At 35.8% G+C, this 21683-nt stretch overlaps 1 protein-coding gene across 10 annotated transcripts in view; it reads left to right on the top strand.

Moving 5' to 3' along the window:
- Slc20a2 (solute carrier family 20 member 2) overlaps positions 1–21683 on the top strand; it is a 101240-nt gene that overhangs the window by 25145 nt on the left and 54412 nt on the right. For 2 of the 10 annotated variants that reach the window (XM_026409325.2, XM_026409326.2), the window contains exon 1: positions 6013–6228. The exons of the other annotated variants lie outside the window; for them this stretch is intronic. The gene's annotated coding sequence lies outside the window, so the exon portion shown is untranslated. Of the gene's footprint in view, positions 1–6012; positions 6229–21683 lie in introns of those variants that run through there. 10 annotated transcript variants of the gene reach the window in all.

Raw genomic sequence — 21683 nt, 5'->3', positions numbered from 1 at the left:
TTCATAAAATTATGCTGAATTAGATATTTACATTCTTTTTCAATACAGGCATAGTTTATTTTTTCCAAATATTTTCAGTCTGCTGTTGGTTGATCCACAGATGTGGAACCCTCAGACATAGAAGGCCTACTACATATATGAGTGTACATATATGCATTTTTTTGTTTTAATTATAATTTTTATTTACTTTCCAGTTTCATCCAATAAAGCTTATTTCTTTTTTTTAGTTTTATTTTATTTTTTTAAATACATGACAGTGGAATGCATTACAGTTCTTATTACACATATAGAGTACAATTTTTCATATCTTTGTATATAGATTTTGTTCATGCCAATTTATGCCTTTATACATGTACTTTGGTTTTTTTTTTGCATTGCAATTCTTATTACACAAATATACCACAATTTTTCATAATCTGTTTATATATAAAGTATGTTGACACCCAATTCGAGTCTTCATACATGTACTTTGGATAATGATGTCTATCACATTCCACCTCCCTTGCTAACATTTTTTAAAGAAACATCTTGAGTTTGCTACTACTTACATCATTTTTTTAATTTGCAAAAAATTACATGCTTTAGAAAAAGTTGTATTCTTTTTAGTGTTCTCTGTTCATGTGTATATAAATTGATACTCTGTTTAGGGTTCAGAAAAACTGAATAGCTAAGGCTTATACCAGTGTAATCATTTTGAAAGCTAGGGTGGAAAAATGATTCTTTATTGTATAGACTTTTTTAGCTTCCTAAAACCTTACCTTTTTTTCAAATATTTTTTATTTGTTCTTTTTAGTTACATATGACAGTAGAGTGTATTTTGACATAGCATACATATATGGAGTATAACTTCTCATTCTTGTGGTTGTACATGATGTGGAGTTTACACTGGTCATGTATTCATATATAAACATGGGAAAGTTACATCTGATTCATTCTACTGTCTGCATATATACGTGTGTTAGTGAGCTTTTGCTGCCGAACAAACCACCTAATACAAATGTCTTACACACACACACACACACACACACACACACATATTTCTTTTGTCTCACAATTTTGAGTCACCTAGGAGGTTATGATTTGAACTAACCTGGCTGATCTTTGCAGTGAAATGGCAGCTTGGTAAGGGGTTCTGTGTTTTAGGATGGCCTCACTCACATATCTGGCAGTTGGCAGGTCTATGGGTATATGGGTCTTTGCTCCATAGGGTCTTCTTGTCCTCAGTAGGCTAGTCAGGGCTGCTTCGTATAGTAGCCTCAGGGTTTCAAAGAGCAGCAAGAGAGGGCAAGTCCCAGAGAGACAGAACTTTTCAAGGTTTGGGGTTAAGTTTGCTGTTGTCCTGCTGGCCATGCCCAGAGTCATTGGGGAAGAGACTGCCTAAGGCTAATGATACAGGGATGTTGGAGTAGATAGGGGGTCATTACTGCAACAATCTACCGAGATATGCAATTTGCTTTATTATTTGGTCAGTGTCCTAAATTCTGATTCAGCCTCAGGCTAGGGTTGGAGGCAATATAATAGAAAAATTAAACTGTCTGTGATAGTTACAGGGTTTTAAGAGTGTTTACAGATCCCAGTTTTCCCTGAAATACTTAGTATTCGTTTGGAGTTCCTTTTAACTTTTATTTTCTGAAGTTTTGAACAACAAGAGCAGGGAGCCTTTAATATTCTTTCAGTAAATATCCCAAAATTGATCTTCAGTAAATACTACACTGATGGTAGAAGTAGTATAATCATAATAGCTACAACCATTTACTCAGAGTACCTGGATGCTAGTGCTGTGCATCATCTCATTGAATTCTCACATCTCAAAGTCCTTTGATGTCATCTTGTCGTGCCTTTTTTACAGATAAGGAAACAGACACACAGACATTAGTAAGGTTCTTGAGATTGCAGGGCTGGTAGGTGGTGCATTAGATTTTGAACCCAGGTCTTTCTGACTGTATGCCTACCATCCAAAGGATTTCTTCCCTAATTAGGTTGATATGTGTTTTTTTTTTTCTTAAGCATTCATATGTTGAAGGCTTCTAGTATTTTGTATCATCCTATGAAAAAACTGAGAACCATGGTAAAATCTGAATTTTTTCCATACCCTATCACTTTCAGTAGCTGGACCAAGTCATCAGATTTAACATAGAGATGATAGAATGGAAACCTTACTTCCATTTCCAGATATGGTTGTTAGATATTTTGGAATACTAATCCCTCTTTGATCTATGACTCTTTTAAAAATTTCCAAAATAAAATATAGAATCTCAAGTAATTCCGGAACACATATATAAAATTTCATCAGAAAATAACCTTCATTCAAAAAATGGACCACATCCCTCTTGTGTGACCTTCACTCTCTGCAATAACCCACTGCATATAAACTGTATATTTATACTTCCCAAAACGTTGTTTGCTGGGGTAAGTCAGTTCCTCTCACTAACATATGAACTCCTTCAACATAAAGACTTTTCTTTCATTTCTGTCCCCAGCATATAGCATAGTAACGAGAACATACCATATTGTTACATGATTTTATATTTGAATTTCATACTTAATAGTGAAATTTTTTTCTTTTTCCCTTCTTTAGGTTTACTTATCTTCATTTCTGTCTAAATGGTTTTTCCCCCACTTTCTATCTCAATTCTTCAATTTCCTTCTGCCACCATCTACTGCCAGACTAGCCTCATGGCTCTTTACTTTTTTGGGTGACAGACTCTTTTTTGATAAAGCCATAAAGAAAGTTATCTCTACAGAAAACAGATACTTCACAAAAACAGAACATTTTATGTTTTATTTCAGAGGTTAAGAATGCAAACCCTTTAGACTCTGAATCCTTCAGGACAAAACTAGATTTTTCTCATCCTTGTGTCCCCCCATATCATATTTTCTGTTTACTAGTGCATGTGAGTTAGCACATGCCCACATATCTGTGCATGTTAATATATGTTGTAAAAAACTGTTGTTAGAAAGATGTTTCTAATACGATATTCTGATGTTCTGGAAGTACATGTAATTACTGAGCACTTAAAATACGAATCATTCAAATTTAGATGCCCTAATTGTAAAATGCACACTAGGTTTCACAAACTAGTATAAATTAAAGATATATGATATGAATAGTTTTAAAATCATTGCATGTTGAAATAATAGTCCAAAAAACTATGGACATACTGAGTTAAATAAGATAATAAGATATATTACTAAAATTAATTTCATCTTTCCTTTTTTTTTGAGAGAGAGACAGAGAGAGATTGAATTTTTTTGTAGATGGACACAACACAATCCCTTTATTTTTATGTGGTGCTGAGAATCGAACCCGGGTCCCACCCGTGCTACGCAAGCTCTCTACTGCTGAGCCACAATCCCAGCCCGCTCCTTTTTTTGTTTTATTATACCAGGGATTGAATCCAGGGTGCTTCATTGAGCCACATACCAAGCCTTTTATTATTATTATTATTATTATTATTATTATTATTATTATTATTATTTTGAGACAGAGTCTCACTAAATTGCTTAGGACCTCTTTAAGTTGATGAGGCTTGCTTTGAACTTGTGATCTTCCTGCCTCAGCCTCCTGAGCTCCACATACCTATAATCACTCTTTTTTAAAGTGACAATTAGAAATGTTAGAATTGTATATGTTATTGCACTTGAAGGTTTCTATCTAGGTTAATTCATTAGCATGGATTCATAAAAGTGGTAGTTTAAAATTTTTCATAAATCTACTGGATTAAAGATTCCATAGATCACCAATCTCCATTTGGATGGTGCTACCTATCCCTCCACTCCCATATCAAAAATTCTGAGAACAAATGATTTACAGACTTTTCTCTACTGTCATAAGTATACCTAGAAAAAAATGCAGTTGTCTTAAGTTATTTTCAGTAATGAAAAGGAAACAGCAAAGTGACTAATATAAATTGAAGGATACACTATTTTCTTTGGAATGTTTTGGTTCTTGAATTTTGGAACAGGTGTGGTTGCTGTTGAAGGAAACAGCAGAGTCACACTCAGCATATTTGACCTATGAGAAGCTGGAAAATTGCTCTGTGTCTTCTGCCTTCAGTATTATGGATATAGAATCCAACATACATCAAATTGTTCTTCAGTGCAAAATCTGTCACAGGGAAGAAGTAATGTTTTAGCTTGAAGACTACTTGGGCATAATAGAGTTAGACTTATTATGTCAAAAATGCCTCACAAGCCAAGTATTGTGGCATTTACGTCTAATCCTAACTACTCAAGAGGCTAAATTAGGGCGATTGCAAGTTTGAGGCCAGCCTGGGCAATGTAGTGAGAGACCCTGTCTTTAAAAAAAGTCGGGGGCAGGCCAGAGGGGCTGGGGATGTAGCTCAGTGGTAAAGCACCCTTGGGTTCAATCTCCTGTGCTGCAAAGGGGAGTGAGGGGAGAAAAGCCTCACAATACCCTCTTTTGGCTTTAAGAATTCCAGAGTAAGTTTGCTGTGGATTACTGAGAATAATTATATTAACTCAAGGTCAGCCAGTCAAAAAGAAGTTAGTGCTGACTTCTTTCCTATTAGCACAATGGAAATGCCCACTTTCAGGGACTTGCAACTTGGAATGGCATGGAGTGCACACCACCATCTTGTAGAGATGGGGTAGGTGCCAGCTGCAGCAGCCTGAGTTTGGTCAGGGGGTGGAAAGTCAGACTAGCAGCCAACAGTTTTTGTAAACAACAGGAAGGAGATTATACTATCAAGTACCAGTTTATGCCAACGAAAATCAACCCGTTCGCTACTTTTGGCATGCATGCCACAGATGGACAATGCTTCGTGTTTTAAGGGTCCATGTACAGGAAACTGCCAGTAGTAAGAATCAAGGAATGATTTTTTAATCTCTGTAGCTCAGACCTGGGATTTGGGAGTTGAGTAAAATAAACTCCTAAGTGTAAACTAACATGACATTTTTAAATTAGGAAAACAGCTCCAAAAAGTCTGTAGGATTATAGCTAAATAGTTAATATGGAAGAAATGTCATAGAGGGTTTAGAAGAGGGATGGGATGATCCAGTGTTGATTCAAGTCATTGAATTACTTTATATCTGTTTTTAAAAGGATGGGGAGTGACATCTCGCAGAGCTGTTTGGAGATTTGATTGATGTTTGAAAGTGCTTTAATATCTTTTGTGAAGTATCCAATAAGAGTAAAATGTGTCATCAGAAGTGAATTGCCTAAAGCAAACTTATCAGAATCATCTTGAATAGATGCTAAGCAGTTCTGTCTTTGTTCTAAGTTGTACTTAATAGGGCATTTGTATTTTTTAAAGGATACCATATTCTAATTTTCTTTCAAGTGTCAGCTGTATTCTTGGGGTTGTTAATTGTTTCTTGAGCTTTAATATGCTTTGAAGATGTTTGGTCACCTATAGAGGACAGTTTTTCCAGTTGCAGCCAGCTGAGCAGTTAAATGTACTTCAAAATGCTTCTTGCCAAGGACAATGTCTTTTGCAAATATTTGAGATGTTTGTTCTCAGTTGTGATTTATTAGTGAACCTGTGTCCTCATAGCATCTCCTTGGGAGGTACAGAAGACAGAGCCAGAAAGCATGTGGATGCAATTAGTTCATTAACTATTCAGAAAAAGCTTTTATTGAAGGGTACTCAATTGATAGGCTTATTGGTATGTGTATTTGATGCCTACTTAATTTCACATAGTACCCCCATTTAAATCATGCTGTTTAAATAATCTGACCGAATGTCCTTTTAATCTGCTTTTCCTTGTGAAAGAGCATGCAGTACTGCCACCTTGTTGCCAAAGTTTTGTCTGATTTGAATGTGCATAAAAATCAAGTGATTGCCTGTTGCAGAAAAGAGCTTACTCTTTCTCTTTGTCAGTACTTGCAAAACCAACTTAAAAGAAGTTAGTATTATTGGACTGAATTCAATAATTAGCATAATCATGATGCTATGTATTGTTCACGAGGGCACGCCCCTTGGCCAAATTTCCCATTAAGAGGACACCGATGTTGTCCTAGTGAATAAATCCCGGCACACATGATGCAAATCAGCGTGTTCCTGCCTGCTGCTCGGCTGCAGTTAATTTTAGCCAGGGTTTGTTCTATGAGTTGTAAAACTGTTTACCCAAGTAGAAGTTAGTAAGCTGAAATGTGACTTCTCGGCCTAATGTGATAGGATATCTATTTTAGACTTCAGATTGTGTTTATGATCCGGAGAGCAAACTTCTGAAGAATTGTGGTTCAGATTTCCTTTGAAACTACTTGTAAGTACTGAGTGAATTTTTAAGAGTTCTCTTTGTTCTTTGCGCCTCAAATCTTCCTAATGTGACTATCATAGAAATTTTTAACTCTTGGGAAAACTGGAAACTTTGGGATTGGTACTTTAGGACCATGTAAGATGGTGGCAAAAGCTTTTTCTTTAAATGTGTACTGAGGAAAGAAACCTGCATTATTCAGTTTCCCAAGAGAAATTATTTTATTCTTATTTTTATTTTTGCAATAGCAACCTGTAGTTTATTACTTATTTTATCTGTTAAAATGTTTGATTAGTCGAAATGGTTCCTGTAAATACAGAAATATTATATTGTGTCACATTTAGCTTTATTTTCTATGGTAACCTAACTCTTGGGTGAAAAATGTTCAAAGCAAATTCCTGTTGTACCCGGCTCTACAAGTTTATACTGCAAAAATAATGGGAACATCAAATGTAATTTTGTTAAATGTATAGATGATTAGCTTTTTTAAAAAAAGATTTTGTGCTTAAAAATAGACCCATATGCTCCTAAACGGAAGCATTTTTTAAAAAATTAAATTATGAGAAAGATGTTAGAGAGTAATTTGAAGCATCCTCTATTTGATTGAATTAGTTATCAAAATTATCCAGAGGCCTTGAAAGTCTCTTCCCTTAAGTGTCTTTAATCTAACAGGTTATTACCAACTTAATTTTGGGCTGAGGAAAACTAATCACTTTAGTATTGAATATTTTAAAGTAAATCAGAATCACCTTGCTTGTTTTGAAGTGTGTTTGCATTCAGAGTAGACTGACTTCATGTCAAAACAGCTTGCTTATGACACACAACTAGGCAAAAATTATTTTATCAATTAATGTATAAATTACATCAGCTCAAGAATATTGATTTTGATAAAACAATTAGTCTTCCAGATCTTCATTTGTGAGCAAGGAGGAAGGCAAACCCTCAGTACTGTGGATGCCATTTTTCTATTTCGAAAAAAACTTCATTTAAAACTTCTTTGTTATTATGTGTTGTCTGATTTTTAAATACAAATGACATAAGGTGTCAACAATGAAAGGAAATGTTTCATGGGTACATTTAGTAGGAAAAGAATGTAAGAAAGGAAAATAGAACTGAATTCCTAGGCTATTTTTAGAAACAAACTTTTTTAATCATAGTTTTTTTATTGAGCAGAAGAATAATTTATAGTCTAGATTAATTATAACAGAAAAGTCTCTCATGTCATCTTCAGCAGAAAACGGGATTCTGTTCCAGTATATTCTTCAGAATAGGTACATTATTCAAAGAATGTAACAGTTCTTGTTCTTTTCATTGTTAGTAAGGTGCCAGCAGAATCTCCAGGGGGTGTTTTTCAGGGTGTGTTGTAGTTGTATGTTAGTTTTCAAGATAAAATTCATTTGTTGTATTTTTTTTGGCTTGCCAAAAAGAAAAGCTGATTAGATTTTGTCCATTTTTTTTAAGTTTATATTGATTTCTATAAGTTTATATTGATTTTAGTGAAACATGTATTTTAGGTTGAGTTGTTAAAATGCTCATAAACACTTCCAGAGTGTTTGTTTTGAAGATTTATGTGCTGTGAGAGAGTGATCAGGTGCATGAAAGAGGAGATAGTATTAATTATATAAGTGGCAGTGTCAGAATCGCCTGTGTTTGCTGGTTCTAGAATTCTCTTCACTACTTATTCTTTGCATCCAATGAGGTGATACTGGTTGTGGTTCCCTCCTATGAGTGGAGGCTCAGAGTGGTTATGACCTTGTGACAGATTACAGCTCGGCCAGTACAGTCACAAAACGGGGTCCACATGTCCAGAAACACACGCAATCTTGCGATCTGTAGAAAGAGCCTAGGAGCCCTCAGTTTTGGCCATGTGCTATGCACACCCACCCATACCTTATGTTGCTGTCATTCCCGATGCAGGTGATGTGCACATCTGTCCTCAGTCCTGTTTGAGCTGCAGTCACTGTCCTCTCACCCTAGTGCTTTACCTCTTTACATGCTTAGAGACCCAGAGGCTTTGACAGATTGCTGCTGATTGCAACTGATTTATTTTACTGTTACTTTATTCTTAGAGCATAGCTTTCTGCTCTGAAGCTTTGAGGAAGTTTTCGGGGAAGCAGAAAGAACTCTTTTCTCTGGGTCTCCTTCGTCCCCATGAGATTTTGTTTTCATTTTTTGGCTGTGATGGCGATGGAGCCCAAGGCCTTGCAGATGCTAGGCTACACTCCCAACCCCCACATGAGGCATGGCTGTATAGGGACTATATTATATAACATACTGCCTTTTGGTTTGCAACCAAATGCTCAGTGATTACATCCCTAGAATATTCTTTTTCAAAAGGATATTTGGTAGCAAGAGACTGTGTTATAATCATTTTCAACTGTGTTATCTAAAATGAAAGAAAGAGTGAGCAGAGGGATGCCTCCAGCTTTGCCTTGTTGGACACAAGTATATGGTAATAGGATCTGCCTCTTGGGAGGAATGCTGATTTCTCCAGGAACTACTGGCACTGCTGTTATTATTTAGCATGTATTAAGCACCCCCAGAGCACATACAATTCACAAAGAGAGCATAGTTCCTACTCTCAAAAAAATGCATGTGCTAAAATTTGGCAGTATACAGAAACTGGGCCCTCTGACATACAATAAATAAACTGGCAAAACAAAGAACATGAAAAGAAAGAAAAGGGAAATAAGATGGGATGAGGTGAGTTGAGGGTAATTTAGCTTTCAGTTCATTGGGCTTTTAACAAATAGGATTGGGACAGGCTCTTGTTCCCCCTGGAGTGATACCTCTCTTCCCCTTTCAGAAGCTGTGGAAGTGATGGAAATAAGTGAAAACACTCACCCCAGAAGCTTGCCCACGGCTCTAGTTTTCTTATCAGTTCTGCAGAGGAGATTGAGCAGTGTTATCTATATCTGAAACTCAGTATGTGGTGGGGTGAGTTTGATAGAAAGTCCAATAAATATGAAAAGCAGCTTTCTCATAAAGTGATATTGAGTTAGAAATCTGAATTTGAGTTGCAGATTCTCTCTTCCCTCCTAAACTGCTTTGTAGTTGAACAAATTACTTAACCTTGCACTGGTTTAAAATGTCGAGTCAACTGTGAAATTAGTTAGAGAAGAGCTTTAAGCTTCTCAGAAGACAGGTATCATGAGGGTCTATGAAGCATTACTGCAGATTATAAAGGAATCAGAAGAACATGACTCAGAGGAAGAGCTAATAAGGCAAGCTTGGGTATTGGAGATTAATAAATATGCATATACTGTATGAATCCATGAATCACTCCTTTCTTTATACCAGCCTTAGCCAGTCCCTGACTAAGATTCTGCGTCAGGTTCATGGCTCCACAGCTGAAAGAAGCTTGGAGAAGCCTCAACAAAGAATCTCAAAAAAAAAAAAAAAAATGATTAAAGGGTTGGAAAATGATGCCTATAATAAGAGGTTAGAGAACTTCTATTATTTAGCCTGGAGGGGAAAAAACTGACTGGTGGACTCTTGAATTGTTACTCAAGTATATGTATGCCTCAGTACAAAGAATGAGGCCAACTAGTATCTGTTTCCATTCAGATTGGAATGGTTGAGTCCAGTAAGGGTTAGATTAGGAAAGTGGTTCTCATGATGTGGTCCCTGTACCCTTAACATCAGCACTAACTAGGAATCTGAGAAATGCACATTCTCAGGCCCACCCAAGACCTATTGATTCAGAAATTGTGGCAGTGAAGCCCATGGATCTACATTTTTAACAAACCTCTAAAGCAATTCTGATGCATGCTAATGCTTGAGAAACAGTAGAAGAGATATTAAGAAGAATCATATAAGAAAAGGGAGACTTTAGATGATGGAAGATGTAAACTTTATCCTGAAGTCATCTAAAACTGCATTTATATTTGTTTGCAATGTTTCCAATGTTATCTCTGAAGTCAGGAGCTAAATGACCTCTCAAAGTCCCTTGTAGCCCTAACTTTGCTCTGGATTCCTTTTTTCACTTAGAGAAGATTAATATTTAATCTGGAAAATTTTGCAATTACTTTTCTGAATTTAGTAATTAAGACAATATTCAATTTGATTTCGCCTTTGTGTGTGTGTATGTGTGTGCACTTGAATATGGGATATGTAGCATTCTTGGCTTTTATAACTATAGTTAATTACATGTTTGCAGAATATTAAAAAGTCCTTGAAATGAGAAATGTGTGGGGTTTGTTGGGGATGAAACCCAGAGCCTCACACATGCCCAGCAAGTGCTATACGACTAAGCCACACCCTCAGACTCAACAGTACCCATTTTAAATGGGATCAAGTGAAATAATGTGAGAGTGATAATGGTATGTTATCGGCATATCCTACTTTGTTTCAGCAGTGTTACTAAAAGAGTCTCCCTTCCCATTGGACTTTCCCACAGCCACCTAGAGGAAAATTCGGGTAGAAATGGCATGTATTCAAAACAAGGGCTCCCTCTTGACCTTAGCCCATGACCTTTATATAACAGACTGCTGGTTAGATAGGTCACCATGAAGCTAGTGTCAAAAGAGAGGAGACTGTGGGAATAGTTTATACCCCATTTTCCCAACTCTTGTCACTTCCACAGGACAAAAAAAGTTCGTGAGTGAGGTGACATACCACCTGCAGAGATGCCACTCTTCATCCCTGCCATGGGGGATTCCACTGGACACTCTAGAAGTAGGGGGTAATATAGAAGGACGTACAAAGAATCCAAGCATGATATATGTTCATGGGTCTCCACTGCAAGTGTAGGACAGGAATATTTTATCTGGACAGGTTCGTCTCTACAGCAAATAACCCAATGGAGGTAATTAAAACAAATTAATGTCAAATAATTCAATCAAAATGTCCAAGACCACAGAACCTCTGTCCTCTATCATGTCATAAGTTATCCAGATTTAGGGAGGTGTCAATTCTTGCCCTTCTGACTCAAAACAGTGACTCCTAAAAGAGTCCCCTAATCACTACCTCAGACCCCCAACACACTTGGTTTTCACATTATATAAATGCTTCTTAAATTTGGTTATATTTTTGTCCATTAATATATTTTCTTTGTGCTTTTTGCTTGATGGAATTGTCTTGGGTTGGGTCGGTTTGTCTTGGGTCACAAACCGCTGAGAGTTGTGTCTATTTGTTATACTTTGTATAGTATTTAGTACAATAAATGCTTTTATGATCAGAATGAAGAAAGGGCTCTCTGAGGACATGTTTTGCCAGTACTATTTAAAAAGTGTCACACAAGTAATACACTGCTGTGTCCAAAAAGAATGCCCTCCCTTAGCCAAGGAGTCATGTCCCTAACATTTTAGCACTTGAATATGGGATTCTTGGCTTTTATAAAGTTAATTACATGTTTGCAGAATATCAAAAAGTCCTTGAAATGAGAAAAGACAGGTGAGGGCAGTTTGGCTCAAAATCCACTTTGCCTTATAGGGGACGTAGAGATAAAGTTTGCAAGCATGTATACTGTCTTTGGACCTTAATACGTTTGGGGGAGAAAAACTGATCTCTCAGACATCAAACTACATCATCTATGTCTGTTTTCAGAATATATGAGATCCTGGAATAATGGTGGTTGACCACTAAGATAGATATTGTCTTACCCATTAGAGGGCCTGGAAAGCCAATTTCTAATATCCTGAATGATTCTCCTAATATAGTTCCTTTGAACGCCATGAACTCTCAGTAATTATATAACCAATAGGAAAAATTCCAAATCTGGTTGCTGAGGTTCTTAATGATAGCAGTCAAAAGGTTATTATCTGGGCTGGGATGTGGCTCAGTGATAGAGCATATGTGTGACCCTGGATTCTATCCCAAAAGACTATTTTAATTTCTGTACAAAGAGAAATTAATAAATAGCTATTCTTTTTGGTATTTTTTTCCTGGAAAAATTAAGTTTTTTCTAAAATCAATCTATAGGTAGTTCATATATTTGCCATTAAAAATAAAAGTAGCTCAGTGTTTTGGGATAAACTTTGTTTCACTATAATGAAAAAATTAAACATGAAGGGAAAGGCCAGAATAAAAAAGCTTATATTGTATTAGACTGACTATGCAAGAATTATTGATCTAATCATTCAATAAAATATCCCCAGAAACAACTAAAATGTACTGGTTAAATACTTTATGGTATTGCCCTATACAGCAATACTAACAGCTACTTTAAAATGATAATGCTAGATGTAGTAAAATTAGCAGTTTATAAAATATTGTGTATTGATGTCCTTATTTTTGTAAAAGGAGTATATGTTTGCAAGGTCATGAAAAAAAAGCATACCCCAAATATAAGCAATAATTTTTTCTCTAGGAAATGAGTTTGTATGTGATTTTCCCCCTTTTCTTTGGCTATATGTTTGTTATTTTTTTCTTCATTGAGTATATATTACTTAAGTAAAAATGAAAAACTTACTTTAAAAAACTATTTTAACTCATTTTAATATTGACTATTATTTTTTATTTAACTTGCCAGTGTCCTATCAGGGGCTTGCATAATTGCCTAACCCAACTGATATTAGTACACTAAAATGGTAATAGTGGTTACTTTGCAGTTGTGGACTGGGAGCATTTTTCCTTGTTTTCCTTTCTAGTTTTTTATACTTATCCAAAATTTTTATATGAGCACATATTATTCTTATAATGGAAAAATTTGACCTATTTTTAAGACAGAGACTTGAGATGTTGACTCTTGGGAAGAAGCCTGCACAAACTGATGTAGAGCAGTGATTGACAAAGGTTAATTATGCTAATTATTCAACACTAGAGGTAATCAGCAAACATCTGATCTTACTACTGCCCTGGATCTTCAATGAACTCTGATCTCAAATTGGCCAGTATGTCAGGTTCAGTATTGTTTGCAGAGTAAAGGATGGCAGCTGGGATCCAACATATTTTTAACCAATTAAAATAGTACTTATCTATTTAAATTTGGTAAGGTGCCATCACTCAGGATCTTAAGTGCAAAATAAGGACTGGTGGGAACATATTCAGTAGACCTCAGGAAACATCTTGAGTGACACTGATGAGGGATGATGGAAAGAACAAGTCACCTGGCTAGTATTTCCAAAGTATTTATTTTTGTAGCATCAGAGTGTATCTCACCAGTGTTAACTAAAAATGATAGCACTTTAAGATAGTCCTGGCTCTCAATTATTTCTGCCTAATGCTGCTAGGGTGTCCTTGTGGCCTTAACTAAAGGTTATTTGCAGTAACTGTTTTGGGACTGACAATTTAATAAAAAAATGAGCAAAAAACAGTAGCCCTCCAGTCCCCCCTTTTAACCTGCTTTGTATAGTGACAGGTGAGAATAAGTACTTCTGATGGTTATTTAAAGGGTCTCTCTCTGAAGTATGTTCTAAAACTTGGCCTAAAGTGAAGTGGAATCTGTCACCAGGTCTACTTTGGGCCCTCAGGGTTAGATTGAGACTAAATTGACTCCACTTTCAGTGGGATCAGAACCTTAAAACTTAATCTAAAATTAAATTGCCTTGAGAAAATAGAAGGAATTCAGGATCCTATGTCCCAGATTTAGACCTGGCCTTTCATATGGAACCTTTGTTACTCATAGATGAATATTTCTGAGAAGTCAGAAGCAGGTTTTTCAGGTTCTTTCTTACTGTTCTTCATCCTCACAAGGAGTACTCCTCTTTTCATCCTCATCTTTATCATCTGGTCTCCTCCTACAATTAGATGGTAGGTGTAATTATGTAATTCTCTGCACTGTTGCCTCCAAAAGGAAGTGAAGATATATCCACATGGGGAAAGAGAGAGATAGGTGAACCCTGTAATTCAGATATTCAGTGGGTAGGGATTGTTCCAAGTGAGCATCATCATGGGGCAATTTCTGGGACATCAGCATGTCCCAGCTGCCAAGAAATCTCAACTGAGTTCAGACCCAGGGCTCTCCTGCATTCTGTATAAGCACAAGTATGTGAAATGCCTCATCAAGGTGGAATAAACAGGCAGTTGAAATTAATAGAATTATTTGCAAGTTGAATAGTTCAAAGGAACAAAAAATGTCCCTTTTTTTTTTAACTGGGTATTAAACTCAGGGGCACTCTACCACTGAGCCACATCTCCAGCTCTATTTTGTATTTTGTGTAGAGATAAGGTCACAGTGATTTGCTGAGCTCCTCACTTTTGCTGAGGCTGGTTTTGAACTTGTGAACAGCCTCCTGAGCCACTGGGATTACAGATGTGTGCCACTGTGCCCAGCAAAATATGTCTCTTTGTGTCCTTAAAAGGGATAGAGCATATAAAAAATATTGTTAGCATCTGCAGAGAAGGTAGGAAAACTAATGGCCATCAATGGCAAGATGCTGTCTCTTGTAAGAGGAAGAGGAGTATGGACCTCAGTTTAAAGATGTGAGTTAAATGTATTTTCTTCTTTTTGTTTTTGCTTGCTTCTTCATTCATCTTTTGTTTTGTTTGTTTTTGCCTTTACTCTAAAGACTAAAACAAATGTGATATGAATGTAGTTAACACAGTGAAGTGGTTAGGAGTTATAGATGAACTCATCTATTACAAAGTTGTTGTTGTTGTTTTTTTAAGAGTGTTGCGGTAAGCTGGGGCATTATGATGCACACCTGTAATCCCTGTGGCTCAGGAGGCTGAGGCAGGAGGATCATGAATTCAAAGCCAGTGAGACACTATCCCTAAATACAATACAATACAATACAATAAAATACAAAATAGGGCTGGGGATGTGTTAGTGGCTGAGTGCCCCTGAGTTCAGTCCCTAATAATAAAACAAAACAAAAAAAGAGTGTTGCATTAGACCTGACTTGAAATTAAAGTGGCAGCTGGCACAGGAATAGAGAACCACTGGGAAGCTCTGTCACTTTGTGCCTTAGTCTGCTGGGCAAAGTGAAGTATCCCTAGGGACTTAGTACAGTGCGTATCCGGCCATGTGCCTCTTTCTGTCAGGCCTAATTTTGGCCATCTCTACTTTTTTTTTTTTTAACCTTTGTTTGGGTTTTCCTTGATTTTTAAGTTGTAATGTCTTCAGGCTCTGTCAGACTTGTCAGTTCTAATTAAGTAAACCTAGAATTTTTATTTGAAGAAAAATGACTCAAAGCATGATCTAGAAGAAACTTCTTTTGATCAGGCATAAGAACTTGACATTATCATATTACATTAAGTATTCAAATGATCTTCTCGAAGCTTAATTTTTATTTTGTTCTGAGAAGGCAATGGTATAATAAGAAAGACTTTATTTTTTCTCTCTCCACTAAATATTAAGAGGTCAGCTTCTAGGAACTCCGGTGATTAGACTGGATCCATCTGTGGAAGAGCAGTACAGGTGTAAATGTATGTTTTTCTAAAGGCAAATCCTGGTCACTTTTTCTGTTTAATTTACATGCAGTAAAAGTCACTTTTTCTGGTGTATATCTTGAGGTTTTACAGATACAGAGATTTTTATGACCATCACTGTAGGCAGGATACAGAGAAATTTTAACTCCCTAAAGAATACCTTGTGCTGCCATTTGTTTTCAGATGTCCCTCCCACCCCTTACTCCCTGAGCTGTTAAGGCAGTCTTTAAGCCCCACACCCATGATATTGCATGAAAATGTAATTGGTTAAAGAGGTTTAAACTGACCTTTGACTAATAAATGCTGTCCATTGGGTGATCCCTAAAGAGCCAGACTAAAATATAAAAACAAGGGGGAAAGTAACCAGAGTTGGTATAGCATATTATCTGAAAGGGTCAATTTTTAGGGAAAAAAAATCAAAATTTAAAGAAACTGGATAGTATAACATACACAAGGAAAAGGGATAGGCAATAGAGGTTGCTTTTGAAAGGCCCATATACTGAACTTTGCAGAGATAGATTTCAGATTAGCTGTTGTAAATAGACTAAAGGAAATAATGTTTAAGGAATTAAAAGAAGGTAGGTTAGTAGTGGCTCATCAAATAAAGAATATTTTTATAAAGAGGTAGAAATTATTTTTAAAAAGGAACCAGTGGAGCTATGATACCAAAAGAACAGCTGATAAAAGTAAAAATATTGGACCATAAGAGAATTTAAAACTTCTGAACATCAAAGGATACAGTAGAGTGAAAAGCCAACCTACAGAATAGGAGATAATATTTATAAATCATATATTGGATAAGGGGTTCATATCCAGAATAGATAAAAAATATCCTATAACTCAACATAAATTAAGAGAAACCTGATTTTAAAATGGGCAAAGGAGTTGAATAGACATCTCTCCAAATAAGATCTACAAATGGAGAGTTGGACCTACATTTTCTTCTACTAGGGCAGGGTCTCTGGTCTAATGCCTAGGTCCCTGATCCAAGTTGAGTTGAGTGGGAGGTTGGGTACAACCAGGGTGAAAGATAGGGGTTTAATTTTATTTTTCTACATATGGATTTCCAGTTTTCCCAGTATCATTTGTTGAAGAGGCTATCTTTTCTCTAATGTAGGCTTTTGGTGCCTTAGTCTAGTATGAGATAACTATTTATATGTGTTTATATCTGTGTTTTTTATTCTGTATCATTGGTATTTTTTTAAAACATCAGAAATTTATTAGTTTCTCAAAACATTACATTGATCTTGACTTGTTTCAAATGGGGTATGAATTCTTATTATTCCCACGTGTACAGATTGCAGGATCACATTGGTTATACAGCCACGTTTATACATACTGCCATACTAGTGTCTGTTGTATTCTGCTGCCCTTCCTATCCCCTTCCTATGATGTCTGTTTTGGTGTCAATACCATGCTGTTTTTGTTACTATAGCTCTGTAGTATAATTTAAGGACTGATATTGTGATGCCTCCTGCTTCACTTTTCTCGCTATGGATTATTTTGGCTATTCTGGGTCTCTTATTTTTCCAAATGAATTTCATGACCAAACAAACAAATAAAAAAAATCTAAAAATGGCCAACAACATATTAAAGATGTTCAACATCACTGATCACTAAGGAAATGAAAATCAAAGCCACAATGTGATATCACCTTATTCCCATTAGAATTGCTACTATATACAGGAAAAAAAGAAAACTGATAAAAAATAACATATGTTAACAAGGATATGGAGAATTTGGAATACTATAGACTGATGTTGGGAAATAATGAATAGTGAAGTTGTTGTGGAAAACGGAATGAAAATTTCTAAAAAAATAGAAAATATAAATAACAGATGATCCAGCAGTTCTACCTCTGGATATATATCTGAAAGAACAAAAAGCATGGTATATATTTTTATACCAATTTTAATAGCAGTATTATTCACAACAGCCAAAAGACAAAGCAACCCATTGATGAATGAATTGTTAAACCAAATGTGAGCTACACATATAATGAAATATGTGTATATTATACATACATATACATTATTATAAATTTAAATTATTGAATATACTATATTTTGTAATGTATTAAACATAATAGTGTTAAAGAGAAGGAAATTCCAATACAGGCTACAACGTGGATGATGTGCTAAGTGAAATAAACCAGTAGCCAAAGGACAAATACTGTTAAGTATTTCACAGAAGTAGAATCCTAGGTAGTGAGATTTGTAGAGACAGAAAATAAAATATTGGTTACCATGGGGTGAGAGAAGGAGAAGTAGTTCAATGGGTGCATTTAGTTTTACAAATGAAGAGTTCTATGGATGAATGGTGGTGATGTTTGCACAACAGTGTCAATGGTTTTAATGCTACTAAACTGTATGTACTTAAATGCTGTTAAGATAGTAAATTTTATGCTCTGTGTGTTTTACCAGTATTTAAAAGAAATGTTTTAAAAATAAGGAAATTCAGGAGTTGAAAAGTATACTAACTGAAATGAAAAATTTACTAGAAAGGTTGAGCAGTAAACTTGAGTTGGCAGAAAATTCAGCAAACTTGATGACAGAACAAAAGATTATATAGTCTGAAGATCGAAAGAAAAATGAGTGGAGCCACAGAGAAATGTGGGCCACCATTAGTGCACCAATGAGAGTACTAGGAAAAGGGGCAGAAATGATAATTTAAATAGCTTTTCAAATTTTATGAAAAAATACTAATCCAAGAAGTTTAACATACTCCAATTAGGATAAACACAAAGACATCTACATTCAGACTCATTGTAGTCAGAAGATTTAAAGACCAAAAAAGGAAATCTTGAAAGCAGCAAGAGAAAAATGACTGTCAAATACAGTGGAATTCCAATAAGGTTTAAACACTGTCATCTCTTGAAACAGTAAAGCCAGAAGGTAGCGAGATGACATAGTGAAAGTGCTGACAGAAATCATCTACCACAAAGCTATTTTTCAAAAGTGAAGACAAAATAAAAACATTACTGAATAAAAACTGAGAGAAGCCATTGCTATCATGCTGAAAAGAAGTGACAATAGACAGTGATTTGAATTCCCCTCCCTGCCACTCCCGAATAGATACCAAAGCTTTGTTAGAAGTAAACAGGTAATGATAAAAGATAGAATAATTACACATTTTTCTTCCTTTTTTGAGCTTGTATGAAACATTATGAAAGAGGAACTATGTCTGGTTGTGTTCTGGTTATTATAAAAAGTGTCTTTCTATTTATATCAGAGCATCCTCCCTTGTTCCATGTTGTCTGAAGAAAATAGAGGGTAAGGGAGCCAGTTCTTGATCATACAAAAGGAGCAAGCCAGTGTTCTCAGATTGAGGAAATGGTTTTCAAAGAAATTTTATGATCCCTTATCTCTTTTATGTTATTTTAGCTATTTCCATGGTTCTTTGATGGTAACATTTAAAAAAAAAAAAAGCTTATGGTTTCTTGATTTAGTAAAAAGATTCCAATTTAGGTAGTCTCTGTGGAAGAAATCCATAGAACTACTAAATTTCTACCTGAGTTATCAATCAAATGAGCAATTCTGTGAATTTTTGTCTTGTTTAACTTGATTACCCTGTTAATTTGACAAATTATTGGTGGAGTTGAATCAAATTTCCACTCTTCCAATGAAGCACTTCTGAGAATTGGACATTCTTCTACATAGCACAATGGAAGAGGCTGGGTAAATCCATTTAATAATTATCTGTACTCTGTTGCTTTTTCTGCTGCTTATAAACTATTGCTTAAGAATCTCTGGATGGAACAAGAAATATGGGGCTATAAGTTGAGCATGGAAAATAGTTAAGATAAAAATTATTTATCAACTACTCATATTAATATTGTATATTTATAGAAAAACTATGTAGTAGTATCAGGAAATCAAGGTTTTGATAAGTACTATCCCTGTTTTGATTGAGCCCCAAAATAATCAGAAAAAATTAATAAATAAATATGTAAGAACCAGGATATCTATTTACATTCATGGTTCCATTTCAAACTGGCTGAAAGGAAAGTATTTCCCTAATATAGCTCTTGGAACTTAGCCCAACCACCCAATACTTAAGGGCACAGAATTAGAACACGGGATCCTAGGTTTGCCAGTTGATAAAAGTTTCATATGATAAATGATTTGCTTGTGAAAATCAACCTATTTTTGGTTATTAGTGAAAAAGGAAAAACCTTAGAACCTCAGGGGAATCTATCTAGAGGGAGTACAAGAAAGGGTGAAAGGGAGGAATGTTTAGAAGACTTTTCTATCTTAGAGTGGGAATAAGTGTGTAAAACTCAGCTAGTCATTCTTGTCCTTTGCTTGAAAGCAGCATTTTACCTAAAACAGTCTAGCAAGGTAATAATCCATTTAAAAACCTTAATTGTAGTCAATTCCACATTTTCAGTGGGAACTAATTTCAGAGTGCAACAGCTCATTTGGTTATAATTTTTTTCCTCCTATCCAAATGCAGTCTTTCTTTCCTTTTCTTTCTTTTTTCTTGGTACTGGGGATTGAAACCAGGGGTACTTTACGACTGAGTTATGTCCCCAGCCCTTTTAATTTTTTGAGACAAGGTCTTGCCCAGGTTGGCCTCCTCCAATTTGTGATTGTCCTGCCTCAGTTTCTGGGATTATAGGCATGTACCACAGCACCTGGTTCAGTCTTTTTTATTACAGGAAAGACTGCTTCCTTGTGTTACATGCTCAGATTTGAGTGGCTGAAATATATTTCCTTATAATATTTTTCCATGGGCTCATTGAATTATAAATTTAAAATGCAAATACTTAAGCTTGTTTACAGTAACCTACCATATAGCCATTCCAATTCCACTAGAACATCACCAAGGAAATGGCCCCCACCCTTCCTGAGGCAGTCTGTCAACTTTTAAAAAATATTTTCCGTGGGAGTCATGTAGTACCTTCTAAATCTTTTCTTTTTTAGACCAAATCATTCTTAACTCCTTGAACTTTATCTCATTTTAATTATTTTTGCTGGTTATTTCTTTATCCTTTAAAAATATATTTACTTAATAGACTTGTATAATAACACTCCCAGAGAGCAAAGGCTATGTGGAAAACATCTAAATAATACAAAAGCTTTATGAGCTGGAAAGAAATTTAAATGTCAGAATGAGAAAAATGTAGGAGGGAGAGTGAATACAGCAGGAATGAAGCTGGAGAGAAGAAAGGCTACAGAAGGCCTGACCCCTGCAGGTCAAGTGGAAACTTTAGATGGAGCACCAAAATAAGTTAGTTCATGTTCCATAAATTCATGAAGTCTGTCGATTGCCCTGCTTAAGAAAGGGTCAAAAATTTCCAGCCCCTCTCCCTGCAGGACAATCCTGTGGTTCCCAGTTTCAGGCTAAAATGCCTCTTCCAGATCCTGTGGTCTCTTGTTGGTGTAGGATAATAGAGTTGGACAGGACTTGAAGATATCTTCTTATCTTGACTTCCCAGGGATGAAGGCTCTGCAGCTTTCTTTGTTATCCACTCTCTTTATTGCCCCTTCCTTATCCCATGGGCTCTTCCTTTCACCCTTTCCTTCTTATACCCCACCCCCCACTTAGGCCAAGAAAGCTCAACTCTCAAAACAAGAACTAGTGTCATCAAGGTTTGATGAATGTCAAACAAGTACATCACTTCCTAGTTTCATTATACTGTTTTCATTTGAGTTCCTTCTACCATGACTAGACAGTGGGTTTAGGAACTCATTGTTTAAACTTACTCTGACTTAGGACTGTCACATCTTTCAAATGACCAAAATTGGACTAGATATTTTCTAAAGTACCTTCAAAGTCAAATGTTCTCTGATTTTATAATTCTTTGAACTAAAACAGGAATAAAAGGGTAATTGTAGGTTGCTGCTTGAAATACTGTTTCAGTAAAAATAAAAAAGAAGACAGCAAAGTACTTGGCACCATGAGGACATTTTTAAATTCGGTTCAGTTGTGATGGCCAAACCTCAAGAGAAGGAGAAGAAAGATGAAGGGAAATCTTGAGAGAAGTATCAAGTGTGACTGAATAGGTACCTTAAGCATCCTGAAAAGCCACAAGAAGGCTATAGGGCCACCCAGAGACCTTTTCACCAATTACTCAACCCCCAGAACAAAAGATAAAAGAGAAAAACAGATAAATGAAGGAACAAATATGATGTGTTTTATGTCTTACA

Source organism: Urocitellus parryii, chromosome 14 (genome assembly GCF_045843805.1).
Source record: "Urocitellus parryii isolate mUroPar1 chromosome 14, mUroPar1.hap1, whole genome shotgun sequence".
NCBI classification, from domain to species: Eukaryota; Metazoa; Chordata; class Mammalia; order Rodentia; family Sciuridae; genus Urocitellus; species Urocitellus parryii.
The sequence above is the reverse complement of the archived record's forward strand: the minus strand, read 5'-3'. Positions and strand labels throughout refer to the sequence as shown.